Source organism: Thermobia domestica, chromosome 8 (assembly GCF_964235325.1).
Source record: "Thermobia domestica chromosome 8, izTheDome1.hap1.1, whole genome shotgun sequence".
Taxonomy (NCBI): Eukaryota; Metazoa; Arthropoda; class Insecta; order Zygentoma; family Lepismatidae; genus Thermobia; species Thermobia domestica.
The window spans coordinates 88,602,282-88,627,644 of record NC_137461.1 but is presented as its reverse complement, the minus strand read 5'-3'; the positions used below and the strand labels follow the sequence as shown (position 1 = coordinate 88,627,644).

The window sequence follows — 25,363 nt, the reverse complement described above, 5'->3', positions numbered from 1 at the left end:
ATATTACACTTGAAATAGCATTTTTAATATTTTATACACATTCATACATTGGTAAAAGGAATTAATTACAGTTCAAAGTAGAAAGAGATGATTAACGTTCCTAGGGAGTGCATTTTTTAAAGCACACATTTGCGAAAATCCACACTTCTTCCATCATATGGATCGGAACAGAAATTCTCAGAGTAAATATAAGTTATACGAGGAGCAACTTTACGGGTATCTGAAAATTGTAACAGGCATCTTTAATGGATAATAGTCTATTTCAGTGTACTTCACTGACCATTCCATTTCGGATTGGAGAATGGGTTGGCATTATTTATTTATTTATTTTTACTACTTTGGAACTTCTGAGGTTAACCACGGTTTTGTATTTCTTTGTGCGACTCGTTTGCTGAGAAGCTGCGGTTCACTTATTTTAAGTGCTTTTAAGTATATACGGTCGACTACTGGGAGATGCCATTTATCTATGTTTGAAAAAATATTACTTATATTCTTGAAAAAAAAAAAACTAAAAACACAAGGAGGGACACCAAACGAAACACACCATTCTAAAGAATACACAGTGACCATAATTAGGGAAGTTGCATTATTGATCCAGTGATACGTGCAGTACATTTATTTAATTTTGTATATAGAGACACTTGGTGATTATTTTTTTGCAAGCAATCAAAATACAAGAAACTCTTCCCGTTTTACAAGGTCGTGGGATTTATTAATCAGTTACATAACTCAAACACTACCCATCCACCACGTACAGCAGGTTATAATAGCAACGCTCAAAGTAATAACTGTATAATTTTGCGTTATTATTGGCTAATCATCTATCACACTGAAGTGAATAAATAAGAAACGCGTCTCAAATCAGACAGATCAACTAGTTCCATCTCAATTCAGACCATCCACGTGCTAAGCCCTCCAAGCTAGCACACAAAGGGGAAAAACACGGTTAGCGTGACAACATCAAAAGAACGACCAATGAAAAGAAGAGAATCGTAAATTGTATTCTGGCTATTTTCAAGGCAGCAATTGTTAACTATAGTGAAGTGGTTGTGAACCGAAGGAAGTTACTCGATCTTCCAAAAGGAATTTTCTTGTAGTAAGTATAAATGTTTACTCATTTCGTAAAAACAAATATTTAAACACACGATGTAAAATTTGTTTTTATTTCTTTTTTTTTATACACGAATACTAGTAAATCCACACGCAGACAAGCGACGAACTGAAATTATATTATGCAAATTCACCTCTAGAGTCTACTGCATAAATTCCAGTGGCGGCCCTTGAGGGAAGTCATATCCATAAAAAATAGAAAATTTTATCGCTACAAACTAAGGGCGGAAATAACGCTCTAGAACTACCGGAATACCACTTATCGAAAGATCAGCAAACTCAAGTAGAGCCGCGTTTGGTCTGTTCGTACTGACGTCTGTACTCACCAGATAGTATTAGCATTGTGGCATCTATCCAGTGTCGTGAGGCCAACTGGGGAGCTATTTGAAAGAAAGAAGCAAACCCTGGTCTAGAAAGCCAGCATTAACGGTGAGGAGGCTGATGTGCTGAACACACATCACTCCAAAGTCATGAATGTCTCAAGTCGTTTGGTAGGCCCTGGTCTGAAATGGCTGTTGCGCCAGGAATCTAGTTTTGTTTTTTTATAGGATATTAAAGAATATTAAAGAATAGGATTGGATGTACAAAGGGTATGTGGAAACTTCACTAATATTGATTTTATAAAAGATAAGGGAAGCCCAGTATTGTATAACCTTACCGAAATTACGCGTTCTTAGTCGTATCTATCTCAAGTGCGTTATTTGGGAATGGCACGATGAATTTCAGATACATATGGCTTTTTTATTAAATTGTGTATTAATATACTAATAAAAAAAAACGTTAAACTCTTATGCCAGTAGACAAATGCCCAGGGCCAAGCTCCTTAATCTAGAAACAATGGCGGATCAAGAAGGTGAAAACAGGGGATGCAGCCAGAACCCAGACTATGATAGGTACAGTATATCATGAGTTTACTATAAACTTTCAAAAATATTTAAATAATAGCTAAAATCACTTTTGTAACTCAAAAAACTGGGGGCGCCTAGTCCCCCCGGAACCGGGGTAGATCCAGCACTGGCTAGAAACTTGAAATTTGGATAGAGTATAAGAGTTTGTGATATAAGGTTTCACTAATGAAAGATTTTTGGAAATTCGACGGGGAAGTGGCAGAAACAAATGCGACAATTATTATCGTAAAATGTTCTTATTTCAGAATCTCTAAATGTCAGAGACATGAAATTTGGTATATGGATTTCTCATTTAAAATAAATAGATCTTTCAGTGTGTGTGTGTGTTTTTTTAAATAGTTGACCTAAAAGGAAAGAAAAGGGATGGAAATTACAATTATTATAATAAAATGTCCATATCTTGGAATCTCTTAAGATTAGAGGCATGAAATTCGATATTTGAACTTCTCATTTAAATTATTTTGACACGTGTTTTACCGTTTTTTTTGTTTTTTTTTTTTTAATATAAGTATTTGCCCTAGAAGGGAAGAAAAGTGTGGGAAGAAAGGGTTGGGGTTACAACTGTTATGACTGGATGGCAATATTTCGTCAAGATAAGAGACATGAAATTTCGTATTAAGATTATTCATTTTAAAAAATATAAAGACGTGTTTCGGCATAATTTGATATTTCCTTTAGAAGGGATGAAAAAAAGCGGTATAAACAACGGGCTGAAACTGTTAAAATACGATGGGCATATCTTGAAATCCGTTAAGTTAGGGACATGACATTTCGTACGTACATATATTTTTCATTTAAAATAATCAAAGACGTGTTTCAGTGCTTTTATATTTCTTTCCACAAGGCAGAAAGAAAAGGGTAGCGGTTGTAATTCTTAAAATGACATGGCCATATTTCGAAATCCCTTGAGAGTAGAGATACATTAATTAGAGATGTGTTTCAGCGTCTTTTGCTGGTTTCCTTACAAGAGATGGAAAATGCTGCAATTAAAAAGGGTGAGCGATGCAATTGTCATAAAAGAATGACCATATGGGAATGCAATTGTCACAGTAGGATGACCATATGGGAATGCAATTGTCACAATAGGATGACCATATGGGAATGCAATTGTCATACTAGGATGATTATATGGGATACAATTTAGTGATGAGCAAATGCAAGGCCAAGACCAAGACCGGAATGGTCTTGGTCTTGCACTGAAACTCTTGGTCTTTGTCTTGCACACCCAGTCTTGATTTTTGGTCTTGGTCTTGGTCTTGCTTGCAAGAGTCTTGCAAGTCTTGCTTTTAAGAAATCTTATGCTTTTCATAGGTAAATTTTACACTGGATATATGGTAATTGTGGGTGATTAGGAACATTTTTTAAAATTTATACCTGTTGTCTCTTCATTGTTTATTATATTTTCCGAATTTCTAGTATATATACTTCCTACATCCATTAGCCATTGATTCCATCCAGAAATGTTTACACATCTTCTAAGGTTGGAGAGGAAACTAAAAGAAGACAAAGTATTACGAGCGGCCCTATTCACCATTGTTGATTGGGCGAATAAGGCAACCCAAGGGTGAATAGGGCCATTAAGTTTATTTATCGCAAAATGAATATATTTTGAAAATACGTTTATTTATCAAAACAGCAAACATATATGTTATCAATAATGTGCACGTCACATTACTGAATACATAAATTATGGACGAAATTACATTTTCGAATTAATAACTTACATGTATTTTTGAGACATTTTTTATTATCTTATTGATTTTTCAACAAACAAGGCTACGGACTGGGCAGGGCTCACTTTCTCTAGTGTCCCCCTTCGCTAGCAATGCGGACTCGTTAGCTACGCTTCTGGTTACTATGAACGAGAGCGGAGTTTTGAAAGGGATAATAAATTCTACAATGCGCCAATAGTAACGGAAATACAATGTGAAAGTATGATGATAGAGTTCAACATAGGCGATGACTTTTATTTTGTTTTCAATGGGTGCACATGCTTCACTACTTATAAGATAAATCACAACGTTTCGTAATATTTTTATATTTTTTTAACAGATTCAATACTCCATTGGTTCCCAAACTGATGAGTCTACCCCCGAGAATCATGGAAGAAAATCAGGATGGCACAGATTACTGAAATACAATGAACTGTAAAATTATTTTTACACTCTAAAGGTGTCAGATTTTTTTCTTTTCAATCACGATTAGTTAATCTTTGTATTGAACAAACTTCCAATTAAATATTGATATTTTGTTTTACTAATTCCAATATTTACTCTGTAGGGCAGAAACATGGGCATTACGCAAAAGCGAAAAAAAAAAAAAAAAAAATAGAGGCTTTCCAAACGTGGGCATGGAGAGAAAAGGACAGAATTAGCTGGGTTCAGTGGAAAATGAATGACGTGTTAGGGATAGTAGCAGTAGGGGAGAAAAGAAGAATTTTAGATGTATTTAAGAGAAGCAAGAGGAACTGGTTTTTTGACATTGGCTGAGGAGGAACTGTATTATGAGGGATGTGCTAGAAGATATGGTGAAAGGAAAGAGAGGGAGGGGAGGATATTAAGACTTGAAGGAAGATATTAAAACAGAAAATTGCTTCGTCAAGACGAAGAGACTAGCTGAGAAACACATGGAAGCTTCTCAGTTGCAGCAAATGACCTGCCAATAATGGCAGAGTATTTATGATGATGATGATGATATGTTTAGCAATATTGGTTAGAAAAGAGAGAGAAAAATAAAATTATTATAATCAAACCTCTTAATAGTTTAGAATAATTTGAGTAAGAACTAAAAACGACTCAACTGTCTATGTCTTGTGTAAACTCAATTTAATAAGTATTTTTGACCTATATTAGAAATACAAAATAACGGCATCAAACTCCAAGTTATTTGAAGTAACTGTGCAAAATCACTCTCACTTGTGAATATGGATTACTTATTGTTGTATAAAGTTATATTGCTCAATTCTCTATGTACTGTATACCTAAGAAGGCTAAAAGTTACATTGGTAAACAATTATTCAACTATAAGCATTCGCCCGTGAAATCAAACTTGCGTCACATGCACTGTTTTTGTCAATGTCATGAAAATATTATTTCGATATTAATTGTATGAGGAAAATTATTATTATTAATGAAGTTAAGTGAAAAGGAATTAAAGGTAATAATCACACAAGGTGACGTGTCTTATTTGATGCATTTTGATCATGTTGATATAGCTAAAAATTACGCGAACTGTGGGCTGGAATGTAACATAAGTATAACGTTACATTTTAGATGGTGTTTCCGTCCGGGAGTACCTTGAGATTAATTTGAAGTTCAGTAAAGCAATTTCATCATAGCTTTATACATCATAGCTATATACTTTATAGAATTTATAGGAACATCAAAATAAATGTTTCTGGAAGTGAAAATATAAACAAAGAAGGTGATGATATAGATTTATCTGGTATGAGCTCATCAACGAACGTGGCTGATCTTATAAGACAGCTTGGTCAGCAAATGTTGCAGCAACAGCAAAAAATGGATACCAAGTTGGAACAACTAACCCAACAGATAAATGCTACGTTTGAGCAAATAACTAATCAAATGGACACTAAAATGGATACCAAGCTGGAGCAACTGACACAATCCATAAATTTTAAGTTTGGACAAATAACTAATCAAATGGACACTAAAATGGATAGTAAATTGGAACAAGTAAATCAACAAATACAATCCAAATCAGAACAAGCAAATTACAAGATGGAACAAATTTTACATCGATTTACTGACGTACCAAGTTCGGTAGAAGTTGTGGAAACCTTGGTTAATGAGCATACTAGTCAGATCCGGGAATTGCAAGAAGAGGTAAATGTGATCAAAGAGAAATTTAGTACCACAAATGACAGTGGGATGATCGAGTTCCCACTGTCAACACTGAACCCATATCATATGAACCCATATCATATGGACCCTTAGTAGTGGAGGATAGCAATTCATGCAAAGGATATTCAGACAAGGACGATAGTGAAGTTAGTATGGAGAGAGATAGGAGAAGAAATCATCCATCTCACCGCCGGAAAGCATTCCCGTAAATTCCAAATCTTGTAAGCATAATAGTAAAAATAACCATTTTCGGCTCAGCGAAATTAGATCCCTAACAAAATTTACTGGAAGATCAGATGACATCCCGGCTAGCACATTCTTAGAAAACTTCGAGGAAGAGTGTGATTTAATGGAAATAGATAAATCCGAATTGTTGAAAATTCTGCCGCATATTTTATTACCACCGTGTTCCGTACGGTTCAAAGCAATCCGAAGTAATTTACGTAATTATCTAGATTTTAAAAATGCTTTACTTTCTAATTTTGAAAACGATTTAATGTTGGCCAATAGAGACGCCTTAGTTCGAAACAGACATTATAACCTAAAATTGGATAAGATTCTTACTGATTTTGTAATATCTGTATACAATGAATTGAAGTTAATTAATCCATATCAACAAGAATCAAGAGTAATAGCATCAATCCGAATCTTGTTACCTTTTAAGTTGCAACACATGTTGATTTCTGAACAATGCGTTAATTTCAATCACCTTATTATGATAGATTGACTTTCAAAATTTTGCACTATGCTGCAAGCGAATAGTAATCGTAATCAAGCCAATACTAATTGTAATCAAGTTAGTTATGTACCTGTTCGCAACATTAATATCAGGGAAGAAGGTGATCTTAATGCTAGAAATAATAATAGATTCAATTGTAACAAGAATAGAACTGAACCTAATTTTACCGGTAATAGAACTGAATCTAATTTTAGGAGGAACAGGAAAAATAATCGTAATACATTTAGGAATCAAACGAACAATAAGTTTAACTTTCCACGAAATGGATTTCATAATAGATTCATAGGTGGCAGAAGTTATCAAAATAGAAATCGGAATACCGTTGAAGTACATAATAGGCAGGACCGTACACAAGATTATAGTGTACAATGCAACTTAACCGAACCCTTTGGCAATGTAACTTAAGCTAATGTTGTGGTGTCCGACAAAACAAATTCAATTGATTTTTGTTTTATTTCACTTTGGATACAGTTATGATTTCATTTGTTATTCGTACCTTGTTTGAATTCTATACAGATAATAAAAATAATGGATACTAAGTTGGAGCAAGTTGTGGTATTAATACGAATATTGCTTACTAAAAGTTATGACGCCCGAATAAATAAAACATATCATATTCTAACCCACATAAACTTTACTGATTCTTAATATGATAATTTCTTTACTTGTATTAATCCTTATTATGATATTGATTATGCTGTTCCCATTAGTGTATTTTTATAATTTCTTTGTAATTCGTACTTCTTCTGAATTCTACAGTACGTCCCACTAGCTTTCGAACCCGATAAAAAACGTTATAATTTCCGAACAAATGTACATAAGAAAATGAAATTCACAATACACGTATCTTGTTTCATGCTAAACACGAGAAAGGGTTGAACAGAAGCGCACACGTCAAAACAAAGACAATAGGTGGCGCCAGGGGAAGTGCTGCTTTGCGTGGTGCGCGTGCGTTAGTGTGACTCCAGTCACTACATCGCGAGGATGGTTGTGTACACCGTACAGGAACGCGTGTTCATTGTTAAAAATATTGGATATCGGGATCGTATCAGACCGTTCAACGTGAATTTGGATGCCGTAAAGGACCATCGAAATCATCAATACATCATTTGGTGAACAAGTTCGAAACAACAGGAACGTTGCTTACGGGACATGGAGGCGCGCGTCCACGGATGTCCGAGAAGACAGTACAGAATGTGCGACAACGTCTTTTGCAGTCCCCTAAGAAGAGCCTGCGTCGATTATCACAAGAGGTAGGGATGTCAAAGTCAACTGTGCAAAGAGCCGCCAAAAGAGCCAAGCTGTTTTCATATCGCGTTACAGTCGTCCAGGAGTTGAAAACTACAAATTGGGAAAAGTGTGTGATGTATTGTCGTTGGTTGCAAGCTTTGTTGCATGACAATATAGGAATCCTAGACTATACTTGGTTCACAGATGAAGCTTGGTTCCATCTCTCCGGTTATGTGAACTCGCAGAATACTCGGGTGTGGGCCGCCGAAAATCCGCATGTGTACCATGAGATTCCACTTCATCCCTTGAAGGTGGGAGTTTGGTGTGCAATTTTCCGACAGCGTATCATTGGACCCATCTTCTTTGAAGATACAGTAACACACAAGTTTACTTACATATCTTCAGTGAATTTGTGAATCAGCTGGACGATCAAGAACTGCGTCGCGGTTATTTCCAACAAGACGGAGTAACATGTCATACTTCCAACGTGGCCATGGCAGAAATTGAGTCCTTTTTTGGTGACAGGATAATCTCCAAAGGATTGTGGCCGCCAAGATCCCCGGATTTGACACCACCTGATTTCTTCTTATGGGGTTTTCTTAAAGGTTGTGTCTACAGAAACAACTCACGATTACTGCAAGAGTTGCGAAACGACATTGAGAATGCGATTCATGAGATGACACCGGAGACTCTACATCGGACTTTTCACAATATGGAACGCCGTGTACAAACATGTCTTGACGTCCAGGGAGGACACTTTCAGCACCTGCTGTGACGGTCATGTATTCAGCATGAAACAAGGTACGTGTATTGTGAATTTCATTTTCCTATGTATATTTGTTCGGAAATTATAACTTTTTTTCGGGTTCGAAAGCTAGTGGGACGCACTGTATGTAATTTACATTTATGCATCGATACAAATATTGTTTATCAGTATTGTACTTTTGCTCAAATGGAAGAAATAAGTTATATAGTATGTCAACATATACTGAATTGATTCGTCAATGAGCTCCCATAATATTAAATTACAGAATTTGTCTTAGGACCTAAATAATTAAATAAGTTAATCGCGTTTTGAATAAGTCCTCTTTGTTGATAAGTTTATAAAAAATAAAATGGGATTGATTGTTAAATGAATATAAGAATGAAATAAAATGAAATTTATATATATATATATATACTGCCAGCCAAAAGTTTCCGGACAGATCAATAAACAGGGAATGTTAAGTTAGGCTTGTAATACGATACAATTTTGGACAGCATACTTGGTAGTTTAAAAACACAGTGATAGTTATAACATCAGAATAATATAATAACGTTATCTAACAATGAAAATTGGCAAATTCTTTAAGTATTCTTCTTGTCAAAGAAACTGCTCTTCACCTTTATCACTCGCTTCACCAATCGGGGCATGCGGCTTCAAAGTTTTTGAAGATATTCATCCGAGTTATTATTCCAGGTGTTCTGAAGAATATCAAAAATATCATCAGCAGATGTTAGACAGTCTTTACGTACACTTCTGCCAAGCTCTTCCCAGAGAAGTTCGATGGGGTTAAGATCTCGAGACTGGGGAGTCCATTCCATGATACAAATATCTCCCTTGCCTTGTTTCTTCTTAAAATAATTAGAACAAAGTTTTGGCGTGTCCTTCGGATCAGTATCGTGCAGAAAACTGATTCTGCGACCAATCAAATCAAATCCTGAGGGTTTTTGTCCAGATATCCTTGTATTCTGTGAATACAACCAACTCCAGAATTTGCGAAATACCTCAAAAGTATCACAGAACCTCCTCCATATTTAATAATTGGGGTTACATAATTAGGACGCATCTTTTCTGTAACAGATCTTCGAACATAAACTCCGTGTCGTTGTCCAAAAACCTGAAATTTTGACTCATCAGTCCATAATACGCATTTCTACTGTTTTTTGTCCAATTTTTGTTCTTCAGGGTCGATTAGAGCCTCTGTTACTTGTTTCCACTGAGCTATTAACTGTTTCTGCACAGAAACTATTACCCAGAGTGCAGCTACTCTCAAATGTCGATTCACACTAATAACTGACATGTTTGTAGGGTGATTATGATTAAATTCTGACTGAAGTTCCGCTGCAGTAAGTTTCAAATTTCTTTTGCTAAACAATACAATATGATCTTTAGTACGTGACGTAATACGAGACCTTCCAGTTTGATATTTGTCCGCGTTCTTTCGTCTTCGCTGAAAACGCTTGATGGAGTCACCAAAAGTAGATGGAGTCTATTTCAGTTTGAAAGGTATTTGACGAATAGAAAACCCCACATTATGACGCGCAATTATTCCAACCTGTACCTCTTCACTTAAAATATTACCTCTGTCCGTAATTTCAAACAATAATGGCAACAAACCCTCAGAAGAGGCAAAAAATCCACACAAACATTGTTCAAAACGTCACTGTACTCTATCTTATAATATAGTTCACTAATAATGTAAACTTCTGCCATTATTTGTGTCTAATAAGGCCTGTATACTAAGGAATTATATTCCAGAGGTAACTATAAACAGGAATTAACTGCTAACGTTTAACCGTACTTCGATCAGGTAAAGTTATTGCATGATCCTGATCACATTACTTTTAATTAAAATAATCGCTGACTTTACAATAATTCAATAATCTTTCTTTTTTACTACATGTAAACATGTTTCAAAAACGAAAAACGTCTATAATCCTCCTGAGACATTATAAAGACTTAAATAAACAAAATATTTCAAATTGGTGGCTTTCCCTATCGAATATAAATTGATTAGCTCATAAAAATGTAAGTTGAAGCGCCTGTCCGGAAGCTTTTGACCAGCAGTGTATATATATGAGGGCTATTCGGAAAGTAATGTAACCGTATATGTAAACAAGTAACGGTCCAGGATTCTTTCTTACATTGTAACCAATTCAAGTTGTTATCGTCGGGAGCCATATATACAACGATATTATATATATATATATATATATATATATATATATATATATATATATAGAGAGAGAGAGAGAGAGAGAGAGAGATAGATAGATAGATAGATAGATAGATTGTGAATTTCTTCTACTTTTATATCTTGGTTTTGAGCAACGGTGCATAAAAGTACACAATCTGTTGTGTAGAAGAAGAAGAAAAGAATATAATGTTGTTGATTCAAAATATATAAAGAAATAAGATTTAATCTTAGTAGTTGAAGATATATGTTGATTTTATGTGTATAATCGATGATCTTAGTTACCGCACAGCAGATAGTCGTTTATTTAAAAGTTGCTATGACAATTAACAAGGAAACTTATTATTTTCAATGAAGTTAAGTGAAAAGGAATTAAAGGTAACAATTACACAAGGTGACGTGTCTTATTGATCGTGTTGATATAGCTAAAAATTACGCGAACTGTGGGCTGGAATGTAACATAATTATAACGTTACACGTGTATGCTCTGATACTTGCCTGGACGGACGGACAGAGCCATTCTATAAGACTTCCGATACTTATGCATACCGTGCAGCAGTTTGGAAGTCTAAAAAATATCACTTAGTTTTTTTTTTTTAAATTATTTATAGATAACTGATTCTCTTCTTTAGTCTTCTTTCACGTCGCAATGTGTCTCCAGTTACACAAAGCAGATATTAAGTAAAATGCCGATCATTTTATTAACTTTTTTCTTTTTTGAACTAGATTGAATAGTATGGAGGAAAAAATGAAATGAAATTTTTGAGTTTTACGTCCCACAGTTATGCCGGTTAGGCTAAAGGAGAGGTGATGGGGAGAGATGAATGAAACGGTGGAATGAAGAATGTGGGAGAAAACGGGAAAATCCGAGAAAACCAGCGCACACGGTGTTTGTCCACCACAAAGGGATAGTACGGAGGCTGGAAATCGCAAGTCTAGTGTATACATCTTATGGATAGAGCTACGAAGATAGGAAGTATTACGACGAAGAGAAATGAGAAGAGAATATCCGAAGGAATATGCAGTCTGATCAAAAGATGTGGAATGAAGAGTAATAGTGACAATGTCACATTCACAATAGAATACGTAGAGCTTGGCAAGATAACACAGAAATATATTATTGAATATTTAATGAAGTTTAATAACAGCCTCTAAGACAAACAACTGAAGACAGCATGGGTCTTAAGAAGGCAAAGAAAACCCTTAGCAATAGGCGGCAGGAGATCGCAGCGTTAAAGAAAGAAGATGGCACAACAGATTTATGCTAAATGTCTTGGGTTCTCAAGAAGTGGACACATAGAAGATATTCGCAATTATAAATCTCTTAATCTGCTCCCTGCAACCTACAAAATGTTAATGAAAGTATTGACGCTCAGATTAGGAAAAATCAAGACCTTGCTCAACCAAAGGAATAGGCTGGATTTAGAAATGGTTACACCAAAGAAGATAAAATGTAAGTAGTGAAGGAACTAATAGGTCAAACGAGTGCTGCATTCATTGACTATAAAAAAGCTTCTGATTTGGTGAAGACATCGGTGATTATTAACGCTCTTAAATCATCAAGTGGAATAGAAGACACCTATATGAAAGTAATACACCCTCCATTCCAAAAGAAACCGAACTTTTGAAAACAAATAGTACCACTAGTGCCATCTGTTGTAATATTTTACCGGTAGATGGCGTAGTCCCTCATTGACAACTGGTATAAATGTCATGACATTTGGATGCACGGCAACAAAGTTATTGCGTTTCAACTGTCAGTGTGTTGTGTACATCGCTCGGAAAATGAGTTTTAAACAACGAGCTGCAATTGAGTTTTGTGTTAAACTGGGTAAAACTTTTAGTGAAACGCACCAAATGCTACAAAATGCATGTGGTGATGAGTGTCTATCCCGTACGCAAGTTTACGAGTGGTTCAGGCGATTCAAATCGGGTAGAGAGACGCTGGATGATGACGAAAGATCAGGCCGTCCCAGAACCAGATTATCGGAAGAAAACATCGAAAAAGTGCGTGAATTCATCAAACATAACAAAAAATCGTCGGTGAAAGTTATTGAAGCGTTTGCTGGCAAGAATTCGTCGTATTCGGCCCGAATATCGCGAAATCGGCAGTTGGACTCTTTTGGACGATAATGCACCATCACATCGTTCGCGACTTGTAACTGAATTTTTGGTCAAAAATCACATTATTCGGTTGCATCATCCGCCCTATTCACCAGATCTCGCTCCGTGCGATTTCTATCTGTTCCAGAAACTGCATTTGGCGATGAAAGGAAAGTGGCACGCATCGATTGATGCCATTGAGAAGGCGACGACCGCCGTCCTAAAGACCATTCCAATAAAGGACATGGAGAAGTCGTTTGACAACTTGTTGGAGCGTGCAAATATGTGTATCGATGCAGAAGGGGAATACATTGATCAATAAAAATGATTTGTTCCAAAATGTACATTGCTTTTTTGCTTTTTTAAAACGTTCGGTTTCTTTTGGAATGGAGGGTGTATATAACTCTGTAAACAAGCCAGTGTGAAAATTCTGTTGTTTGACTATACAAAGACAGTAAAAATATACAAAGACCAAATTTTTCACGATCTCCCAGGTGAAATAATAAAGGAATGGTTGTAAATGGGAAACATCTGACTCATCTTCGTTTCGCTGATGACATCATTCTCCTCACAAACAACTCAGAACTGCAATAAGAGCTTATTTTGAAGAGCAAGGAAGTCGGGTTGAAAATGAATATGCAAAAGACTAAGGAGATATTCAACAACATTGCAAGGAAGTCAAATTGATGATATGGAATTAGACGAAGTTAATATCTACGTCTATCTGGAATAGAATATATTCATGGGTAGCAAACAACATTAAAGAAGATATTAATAGACGTATTAAGTTAGACTGGAGTGCATTCGGGAGGAACAGCTTGATGCTGAAACGTCAAGTGCCAATATACCTAAGGTGTAAAATTTTCAACGAGTGTATTCTGTTGTGGGGGCCGCGGTGGCTCAGTGGTAGAGCGTTCACCTCTGGTGCTTGGGGTCCCGGGTTCAATCCCAGCCCCCGCCAAGTGAACCTTGTGGTGGACAAACACCGTGTGCGTGGGTTTTCTCGGGGTTCTCCCACTTTCTTCATTCCACCATTTCATTCATCACTCATCATCACCGTCTCCTTTAGCTTAACCGGCATAACCGTGGGACGTAAAACTCAAAGATTTCATTTCATTTCTTTCTTTTTCTTTTTCTTTTTTTTTTTTTTTTTTGTATTCTGTTGTTTTGACAAATGGATCAGAGACGTGGACATTAACAAAATCAGACGTATCTTAAGAATCACCCACAAAGGTACGAAAAGAACCATATGAATAATAAAAAAAATAATAACAAAAGTGAAGGATTTTAGCAAAAGAGACACTGCCCAAAGCTTAAAACCCACTTTATTTTAAATTATAATTTGTAACGGTTTCGGATATCTAACATATTCTTCTTCAGACACTATCGAAAATAAATAAATCCAAAGCCATGAATAGTCTTACTATCGGAGTGAAGGATGTTGATAAAAAATGGCTCAGATAAGAGGAGCTGGAGATACCTTTCTCTTCATTATTTTTCTGTTTTTTTTTTCCTTCACTGAATCAACATACCCAACAAATTATCAGTGCACTTTTTTTTTTTTTTAAGTTACGAACACTTTCGACTTTGTCTGTCAATAATAATCATAATATTAAAATCTCCAGCAGTAGCAATATCCAGCAGTAGATTGACGAGGTTGACTATGATGATACAGTGTCCTCGGAGGCTATGATATTCACATCTATATTTTGAGGTAGAATCCGATCGATCGCGATGCGTTGAAATTTCAATGATCTCCCACCAGGAATCGAAAATGGGACCACAACCTACAAAGGCGAGCGTGCTAGCCATTAAACCAGGGAAAGGACTTTATACGAAAAGGTGTGACTATCTGCTTGACGTATAGAAGTCAAAAAAACGTTTAAACAAATCCATAAGGTAAGCACATTGCAAATCAGGGTGGTTATTAAAATTCCAAAATGAAATTTCGTGACTTTTGCTTTACCAAACCATAAAATTTCGTAACATTCTCAAGAGTGAATTTGGGTTTAAATTAGGCCGAATTATCATCCATGTGATAGAAACGTACTTTGCTTGCGATTTGGTAGCATCTAATTTTTGGTAGTGAATTTTGACATTTTATAGAACAAAATTTTCCAGTCGATACTTATAATGTGCAGATAAAAAATCGTGACCCAAAAGCTAAGTTTCGTGACTTTTTCTTGACTTTCATGACCCTTGTCTGATTTCGTGACTTCGTGACCGATAGACATCTTGTGTATGATCTAATATCTGGGTTACCATAGTTCAACCTGTCAAAATTTGGGATAAACTTAACAAATAATATAACACAAATTTCATTAAATAATCGAACATTTTTTCTGAGAAGCTTAACACGTGTAACATGGTAACTCACGTGTTAACATTTTCTACATTTTGGTTATTTCTTAGAATACATAAAACGACTAGAATATTTTAGTTACTCATTTTAACCAGCAGAACTCATCCTGAAACAATAAAATAGCACAACAACAAACTCAAGTTATAGGGAATTCTTAAAAATCTATCTTATCAATGGAAAGATATGCGAATTACTTTCCTTAGTTTTTCTCTTCACTGAATAAACATACCCAACAAATTTTCCGTGCAAGTGATTTATTTTTTATTTTTTTTTTTAAGTTACGAACACTTCTGACTTCATATCTCAATAATAATCATAATATCAAAATCTCCTAAAGGACTAGTGCATATGCCTATGAATGATATTTTATCAGCTTCGATTCATAGTCGTTCGCAATTTCCACTCTGGGCTAGTATCGAAATAAAAGTGCGGAGCCACTTAAAAAGGTTGATTGCAGGTCAAGAAATTCAGAATACAATAGAGTTGGAGGTCTGCACTGACAACATAATACCCAGTTGAATGTGAACCATTGAGTCCACGTCCACCAGAACTCTTCATGTGTTGCAAAAGGATATTTATTAGACTTCAAAAGTATGCTATGCATAAGTATTGAAAGTCTACTAGAACGGCTAGTTCGACCGTCTGCCAGCAGGTATGATAAACTCGGTAAGAGCGAGAAACGGCTTTCCGATTTTCCGATAAAAGTTTAACGTTCCACGAATAAGTTTCATTTCTGTCATTATCTCTCAATCGACAGTGGCAGTGAAAAACATTTCGTATTTCAGTGATGATCCCCGTAGAACAGAAACGACAAGAAATATCGAGAAACAGTAGTTTGATATGGATTCTCAACGTTTAAGAAATAGAGCCTTTCTCAGTTGTTAACACTCTATTGACACCGGATGTGGTTCAAACCTTTGCAACCTTCAGTTTTAATCCTGGCTCTTTTAGAGTAAAAACAATAATAAATATCGAGAAATGTTTTTTTAATTTAATTTAGTCTCCCAAGCATATGTTCAAACTCGGCTCTAAGCTTTCTATTGTAACCACAAGTAGCAAAAATAAACAAACTCGGCTCTAAGCTTTCTATTGTAACCACAAGTAGCAAAAATAAACAATCATTTTCGATTTCAATGTTTATGCTATAAATAAAAAACGGTAATGTACAGCAAGAAACGTTTTCGAAATATATTTAATCCCACGAATACTTAAATCTCGGCTTTGAATTTCTCTACTGAATCCGAAAGTTGTAGAAGTCTGCCGCTTCTAATTCCAGTACTGAACTTTCATTGATTCATCATCACGAGAGCAAGCTCCATTTCCTCCTTTGTCGGTCTATTGATACTGGAACTGATAAGGGAGACTAAAGTCTATCACTAGCAGTTTGAATATTGAATCCCTATAGAGTATGATATATTTTTTACAATCTGAAAAGAAACTATTATTATTACTAAACGTAATCTTTAGTCTAAATAGCATAACCACATAACACTAATTATAATGTTGCATTTAATTTACAATATAATACACAATAATGTCTTGAGAAAGAAAATTTCAATGCCTCGATAGACCAAATTTATAAGATTAATAACAGCATGTTTTCTTTTTTCTCTTTTTAAAGGTTATTTTCTTGAATAATGGAGTCTTGTCCTGCGGGAGCCTTGCCATGTCCTGGTCACGTAACTGGATTCAGTGCTATGTTGTTCACTAATCTCATCGCTACATTGACCAACAGTCAGTGCAATATTGCAAATCCAGAGGAATATCCTGCAGATGTTCTCAATCTTAACGAAGAGTATGACTTCATCGTGATAGGTGCCGGGTCAGCTGGATCAGTGGTAGCTAACAGACTATCTGAAGTCGATAATTGGACAGTTCTTCTCTTAGAAGCCGGAGGGGATCCACCAATTTCGTCAGATATTCCACTTGCCGTCTTTACACTTCAAAAGACTAACGTAGACTGGCAAGACCAAACTGAGCCAGATGGAAAATCTTGTTTAGGAATGATAGATCAACGTTGCAATTGGCCAAGTGGCAAAGTTTTGGGTGGGTCAAGTACTATAAATGCAATGCTTTATGTTCGTGGAAATGAACGTGATTACGACTACTGGGAGGCACTCGGTAACCCCGGATGGAGTTACAAAGAAGTACTCAAATATTTTATGAAATCTGAAGATATGAAAACATTATCCAGAGTTAATGACACACTACACCACTCAACGGGGGGATATTTAACAGTAGGAGATTTCGGTTACCGGTCAGCATTGGCAGACGCAATTTTAGCGGGTGCTCAGGAATTAGGTTACGATATTAGAGACATCAATAGTAATGAACAGAAAGGTTTCTCATTGTCGGATGGAACAGTGAGAGACGGAACGCGATGTAATACTGCAAAAGCTTTCCTTAGTCCTATCAAGTCCAGAAACAATCTTCATGTATCTAAATTTTCCCACGTTACTAAAATACTAATAAATCCAGAAACTAAGCAAGTGACTGGAGTTGAATTTGAGAAAAACAGCCATCGTAATAAAGTTGGGGTAAAAAAAGAAGTTATTTTATCTGCCGGAGCTGTTAACTCGCCGCAAATTTTAATGTTAAGTGGGATAGGTCCAAAAACGCATCTTCAAGACATGAATATTCCTGTAGTGCAAGATCTTAAAGTGGGAGAAAATCTACAGGATCATATACTATCATTAACACCAACTTTCACATTTACAAAAGACGCTACTCCACCACCCACGGCATTCCTCGATGCCGCTTATGCATTTCTTCTCCATAGAGCAGGCCCATTAACTACTATCCAAGAAACTCAACTTACAGGATTTATTACAACTAAATATGCTCCGAAAGATTATCCTGACATTCAATTCATTGGTCTAAAATTATCTGCTAATGAATCAGTAATGTCCGCAGTGCTGATTAATGATATTGGATTTCGCCCGGAAACTGCATACTCTGTATTTGGAGATGTGTCAAGAGGAGGGTTGCTTTTCTTGATTCCCATTCTTCTTAGACCAAAGAGTAGAGGTAAAATAATGTTACGAAGTAACAATCCTTTGGATAAACCATTGATACACGCTAATTATTTCGACGATGAGAACGATATTCTTGCCCTAATTGAAGGTATTAAATTTGCCATTAATATCAGTGAAACTAAATCTCTGAGAGACTATGGCGTTGAAATAAGCTCAAAAGTTTACCCTGGTTGTGAAACTCTGGAATACCGATCTGATGCCTACTGGGCTTGTGCTATTAAACATGTCGCATCAACAATATATCATCCGGCAGGAACGTGTAAAATGGGACCTGATTCTGATCCAAATGCTGTCGTAGATCCTCAACTCAGAGTACGTGGTATAAAGGGACTGAGGGTGATCGATGCGTCCATTATGCCTAACATAGTTAGTGGAAACACAAATGCTCCTACGATTATGATTGGAGAGAAGGGTGCAGATATGATCAAATATCATTGGGGAATTCAAACGTAAGTTAATTCCACGCCATATAGGAATATTCTGATCTCTTGAACTATTATATCGTTGTGAATTCTGTGTAATTTGGTAGTGTCTATTTATTAAAGTTTTACAACGTATGATATTGTTTTAAAAATCGAATATCATTGAATAACGGAGTGTGAAATGATATTTTGTACAAATAAATCGACAAAATGCTATTGATGTTAGATTACAATTCTGTTAGGAATTACCAGTTCACTCTCCGAGCCAAATTTTTCATCGAAATTAATGTGATTTTTCTTGGTTTAGCAGTCGAATGGAATAACTATTACCAAGTGGATTCAAAGAAAGTTGGTAATATATTGGCGAGAAATAACAAATTATTTAGGAGTTATAATGCTCTTAAAACAATCTGCAAAGAGTATTGAAGCAATCCACTTGTGAAGGAAAATACAGAATTGAAGCATTGTACCGCTTATTCAAGTATCAAGACATTGATATGATGTAAATTCAAGCATACCTTCTTTCTTTTTCAGAAAGGAACAACTAAACTTGAGTAGTTCTTTTATGAACTAGCTCATTTAAAAAAAAAAAAAAAAAAAAAAAAAGCTTGACATAAGAGTAATTTTTTAATAGCCCATTAACTCGAAAATTTGGATTTTGAGTGAAACTGAAGTTTAATGGCCAAACTTACTTCAATTTTGTTCTCACGTAATATTAATTCAAAGTATATATGGAAATGAGTAGTTCAAGTACTGTACAGTATGAACATATTATTGACCAGTGTGAATGATAAAATGTGATGTATATTTTATGTTTTGTTAGAGTGATGTTTATATATAATGTCTCATTAATATCATCGAGTTACATTATTCTTTGAGATTAATAAGCTACGTATTGCTTCTACAAACTGTAGATTTTATAATATCGCCAATAAATCTAAATAATTGTTTACGTATAGTTATTTATAATTTGATATGCATAATATTTAAAATACATAATACATAATACTAAAATACATAATGTGCATAATACTACATTATAAAATACATAATACTTTGACATCCAGTTTTCAATGGTTACTGAAGTAGGTTTGAATAATAGTCTAAGGCACTAGGAAGTGATCGTAAGCAGGGCCGCCCACAGGGGGGATGTATGGCGCAAGCTGCGCCATTGAGAAAAATTTTGGGGGGGATTTTACTCTACTTTCGAACTAGCAATTTTACTGTCGGAATAGCATTAAAACACGATTTTGAGAAGTTAATTTTCAAAAATTTTCCGGGGTGAACCCCCGTACCCTCTGTTTCGATACTCGATTAATGTAGTACCGCGCAAGTAGCCGTGTGAAAGGAAAGGTTGGTTCATTTTAAGAGAGAAGGGCCGCCCACAGGAGGGATGAATGGCGCAAGTTGTGCCATCGAGAAAAAAATGGGGGAAATAAAAAAATTGGGGAAGAATTTTACTGTAATGTCGAATAAGTAATTTTGCTGTCATCAGAATAACATTGGAACACGATGCGATTTTTTTTTTTTAATCTCGAGAATGAATCCCCCTACCCCCTGCTTAGAAACTCTATGAATGAAGTACCGCGCAAGTTGCTATATGAAAGGATGGCGCCAAGTTCTGGTGAACAACAGTTACACACTCAAGGAATCACTTTCAAATTTAGATTTGAAACTTGCCTATGTTGTCTGTTGAAAATTATAATAATTTGACATAATTGTGTGCTAGTGGTAACCATACAGACAACAGTCAATGGGGGCCGCGGTGGTTCAGTGGTAGAGCGTTCACCTCTGGTGCTTGGGGTCCCGGGTTCGATCCCAGCTCCCGCCAAGTGAACTTTGTGGTGGACAAACACCGTGTGCGTGGGTTTTCTCGGGGTTCTCCCGTTTCCTCAACTTTATTCATTCCACCATTTCATTCATCACTCATCATCACCGTCTCCTTTAGCCTAACCGGCATAACCGTGGAACGTAAAACTCAAAGACAACAGTCAAGTTTCAAATCTAAATTTGAAGTGAGCCAGTGAGTGTTTGTAACTGTTGTCCACCAGAACTTGGCGCCTATTTTTGTGATTTCAATTCTTTTTAAGGCCACTCGTACTTGGCTCTTTTACAGGAATGTTTTTTTGTTGGATATCACTTCTTTTTGTAGGCTAATTTCGAGGATAACATTTTCTTTTGGTATCAAACTCAATAACTTGCGTCTTACTTTTCATGTACAAGGGAATTATATCAATATTTTGTAAAGAAAAAATAATACTACTAATTGTAAAAAAAGAATACCTGTGCCATACACAGTGTGTAGAAGTTTTTATACCCTTCAATATCCTTATAGAACATATTTATATTGTACACTACCAAGACTACTAATAAAAGTAATGCCATTTTTATAATTACTACTACCCCTACTACTACTACAAGCATTCTATAATACTACTACAGGAAATAAAAACAACAAAAATAACAATTACTAGTACTATAAAAACTACTGCTACACTAGGCAATCGTTTTTAGAGGACTTGAGTTTTGAGGAGGGAAGAGATTATTAGTTTTGGGGGGGAGTGCGCCATCAGCTTTGGGGGGGATGGGCATCCCTGATCGTAAGAACTTCCTGACACGTGTTCGAAACCTGCTCAGGATACGGATGTTATATATTGCCCTTTCACCATTTATTTTATTATGATCACTCATTTCTTACTATCTTCTTTAACCTTACGGGCTCAATCGTAGGATATAAAATAAATAAAACAAACACTGCTAAAGTAATATACTCTAAAACAGATAAGCGTGTCAAGAGCTATTTTTTTAAAAGATACATTTTTTAAAATATAAAATAGTTGGGTGTGTAATTTAAAGCATAAACTACAGTGGTGTTTAATCGTACAAATAAGTGGGAAGCAATCATAGAGTAAAAGAGCCAAGCATTATTATTGTAATTACAATACTTGGATTGGTTGAAATTAGGAGCACTTCATATGATGTCTCATTTTTAAACAATATGCAAGAGTTGAATTCAGTTACAAAATGGTTTGAAGTAAACTTAACTTCAAAGTAAAATTGAAAATGAAATGAAGAATGTTTGTACTTTATACCAGAGAGACCTAAAAAAGATTTTACCATTTTAAGCAGTGTAAACTTGTGAGTTTTTCAGAGTGGAAGGGGATTATCCCCATATCCTTCTCCTGGATATGGTTTTGTGTCCATACTTGCTTCACACTTGGACTGCTCCTATGTGCTAAATATGAACCTGCGATTTCTTTTCTACTTGTACAATACATATCCAGTTACCTGTGATTATACGAACTTCCCAAACGGAAGAGGATAACTAATAAATGAAACTGCTAAATGGGAAGTAAATATATATATGTATTTGTCTTCTGAGTCTTTAATTAATAATAATAATATGTCATCTTAAATCTCTCGATTGGTTTCACGCAGCTTTCCACCTTTTTCTATTCTGGACCACATTTTTCATTGCTTTGTAGATTTTCTTCCCTATATTTTGTATTATTTAGTCCGTATATTACAATCGCGGCCTTCCTGTAGGTATGTTTCCTTCTGCAATTCCCTCCATAGCTATTAACAAGATTTCTCCATGTCTCATAATGTGTCCAATCATCCTACCTCGTCTTTGCAATATACTTGGCATGCTCCTAATATCCATACAGGATTCATATAGGGAAATATTCTTCAATATATGCCTTTCTTCCTCTATCATTTCCAATACTCTCTCATTTTATACCTTGTCCGTCAATCTAATTTTCATCATTCTCCTATAACACCATATTTCAAGGCTTCCATTCTCGATTTTTTCCTCTTCTCCTAGTGTCCATGTCTCACATCTATAAAATGTTAACATACAAATGCTCTTATCAGTTTTTTCTTCAGTTTTATGCCGATGATTTCAGTTAGAAGCTCCTATTTTTTCTTCAAATCCGCCATATTGGATTCAGGTCAAAATTTTTAAATAGAAAGAGGGTCACGTGACATATCGTTTTGAGGTATCGAATGACCAGAAGCACAAATCTGACACTATTTTAAAGATAGCTTTAGTCATGTAAGAATTATTACCTGTGAAAAGATTTCTCCTTTTCAGATTAATACTTCTTACACGACTAAAAGTGAAGACATGAGTTTGGCGTGAAAAGAACGAAAGGGATATGCACGGCTTCAAACGAAAGAGGAACGGGAAAGAAAATGCACTTCTGGAAATGATTTGTTTGAACTTTATACGCCAGAAGACATGGAGTAGTTCAAGTAATGAATAGGAAAACCTAGTTGAGAATGTTAGAGAAAATGTAAATACGAATGCGTGTGTGCCCGGTCCGTCCAAGAGATGTAAAAGGGGAAAAACTAATTTTATTACTCAAAGTCTGGTGTTGCTCTTAATCGATAAAAGATCACTCATAGAGCAGCAATACATATTCTGACAGCGACGGCAGAGGCATTAGCCATAATGTAGAGGAATTAGCAATAAATGGGTCTTCCATTCACCGATGCTGAGAGAAAACCTGTAGTGAAGTTGCACAGAACTACAAGAAACAATTTCAGAGTGCATCAAGTGCGTTAGTTGTGCATTGGAGCGGAAAACTACTGCTGAATTTGACTGGCAGAGAGACTGCCGGCAGGTTATCAATAATTATTACAGAAGATGGTCATGAGAGGCTAATTGGTGTTCCCATTTTGTCATCATCAAGAGAAGAACATGTTGATTCTACTATAGTACATTCGCTTGAAGAATGGAACTTGGTTAAGTTCGTGCAGGCAGTTTATTATGACACTACTCCTTGCAATATGGATCTTGTCAACGGTGCTTGCATTCTGCTAGAGCAGTAGCTCCAAAATAACCTTCTATACCTTCCTTGTAGACACCACATTTATGAATTAGTTTTAAAATGTGTATTTGATAACTGTTGTGTTTCGTTTGCATTTGGACCGGACGTTCTCCTATTGAAGTGTTTTCAGAACGAGTGGTCTAGAATAGATTGCACTAACTTTCCTATTTTTCGCACGTGGGACGGTGTCCTAGCAGTAGTGGGATATGATGACATTTGTTTATTAGCTACATATCGATATCAACACACACATTGGCCACATTTCAATATCGATCATGCGATCCCACTAGTGACGCTCATTTAGTTTATACAGTTTCTTAGTGAGTCCCCTTGCACAACTTCAACTTGGCCTCAGTTGTTGCATCCTTATTAGTATGCAACCTTGCGCATCATATTGCCTCCGTTTGAGGGAATATTATTGGTGAATTGGCAATGGCTCTCATGTTCTTGACGCTAATCCTTACATTTCCGACGCTTTGAACTCACGTTTACTGAGTACGAGTGCATATCCGGACATTTTTCGTTAAGTGTTTCCTCACATGTTAATCACCCTGCTTCATCTGTTGTGCTCTACCGACACTCCAGATGTCTTTCTAGAGCATTTGAGTACAAATTCGTTACACTTAATACTCAGAACGTCACTGTTGGCCACCATCTGGCGATTATGCAACCACACACAACGGGCATAAAGGTGTCCGCCATTTTGTATTTGTTCCAGATATCGACTTAATACAAACGAATTATAGTTACCTGGTAGAAACTCTATCAATTCATATCCATTTAAACCAATTTTCATTTAACAGATTATCCGGTACTCTCTACGTTCCTTTGGGGAATCCCTTGCGCGTGCATGGTAGGATTGTGAAACATGCAAAATTCAATACAGCAGGTATGATTTCTTCAGTGAATTTTTTACCCGCCCTCTTCACGTTGGATAGTTTCCGAACTATTGGCGTCCGAAAGTCGTTTTCCCACGCTTTCTTCGGCACCTTGTAGATCCGAAACTATGTCCGATAACCGAAAGTTCAAGAGAACTTTTTTTCTTATCTCAGTGGCTGAAGTCACCTCCCAAGAGTTGTAACACTTATTTTGCAACACCCGATATATATATATTCCAATGTATGCCTAACATTTTGTAGGAATTAAAAAAATATCAATATTATTTTTATTTATTGGACTCTTGAATACAATGAGTTTATGAAAATATGCTGTAAATTTTTAAGGAATAGTCTAACCGATGGTTTACTAATCGTTATAGAAAAATAAGTTACTGATCCTCACTGAGGAATCACATAACAATTAATATTGCTTTGGTTCTTGACAAAGGGGATCTGAGTTCGATCACGTAGCGAGTTATCCTAACTAAGAATTTTACAGTCTTTCCAGTCTCAGCAGGAGAATGCTGAAATGGTACCTTTAAAATAGTGCCTTTTTCAACGACTATCCAAATTCCTCCCAATTTTTACTGTTGTTTTTACTATAAAATAAGCTGCAGAACCGTACCCGAAATACTATTTATAAATACAGTGAAACCTGTCTATGTTGGCCACCATCGGTTCCATCGAAAAGTGGCCAACTTAGACAGGTGGCCAACTTACAGAAAATAAGTGTGATTTGTGTATTTTTAGAATAGGATTTCTAGTATTACTTGATTGTAAAATTTTAATAATCAGTGGCACGAAAGCTACTTATAAATAATGTATATAGAGTAATCATAAAAATATACAGTACTAGAAAATATTACTATAGTATGTTTAATATATGTGCATACATTTCTCTTCCTGAAAACTAGTCTGGTA

General features: G+C 35.8%; 1 pseudogene across 1 annotated transcript; it reads left to right on the top strand.

Annotated features, from left to right (window-relative positions):
• Positions 1-1,023: 1,023 nt before the first annotated feature.
• Positions 1,024-19,653, top strand: LOC145691783 (glucose dehydrogenase [FAD, quinone] pseudogene; annotated as a pseudogene). Its single transcript, XR_014132545.1, has 2 exons — positions 1,024-1,096; positions 16,894-19,653. The product of XR_014132545.1 is annotated as a glucose dehydrogenase [FAD, quinone] pseudogene (transcript).
• The last annotated feature ends 5,710 nt before the right edge of the window (positions 19,654-25,363 follow it).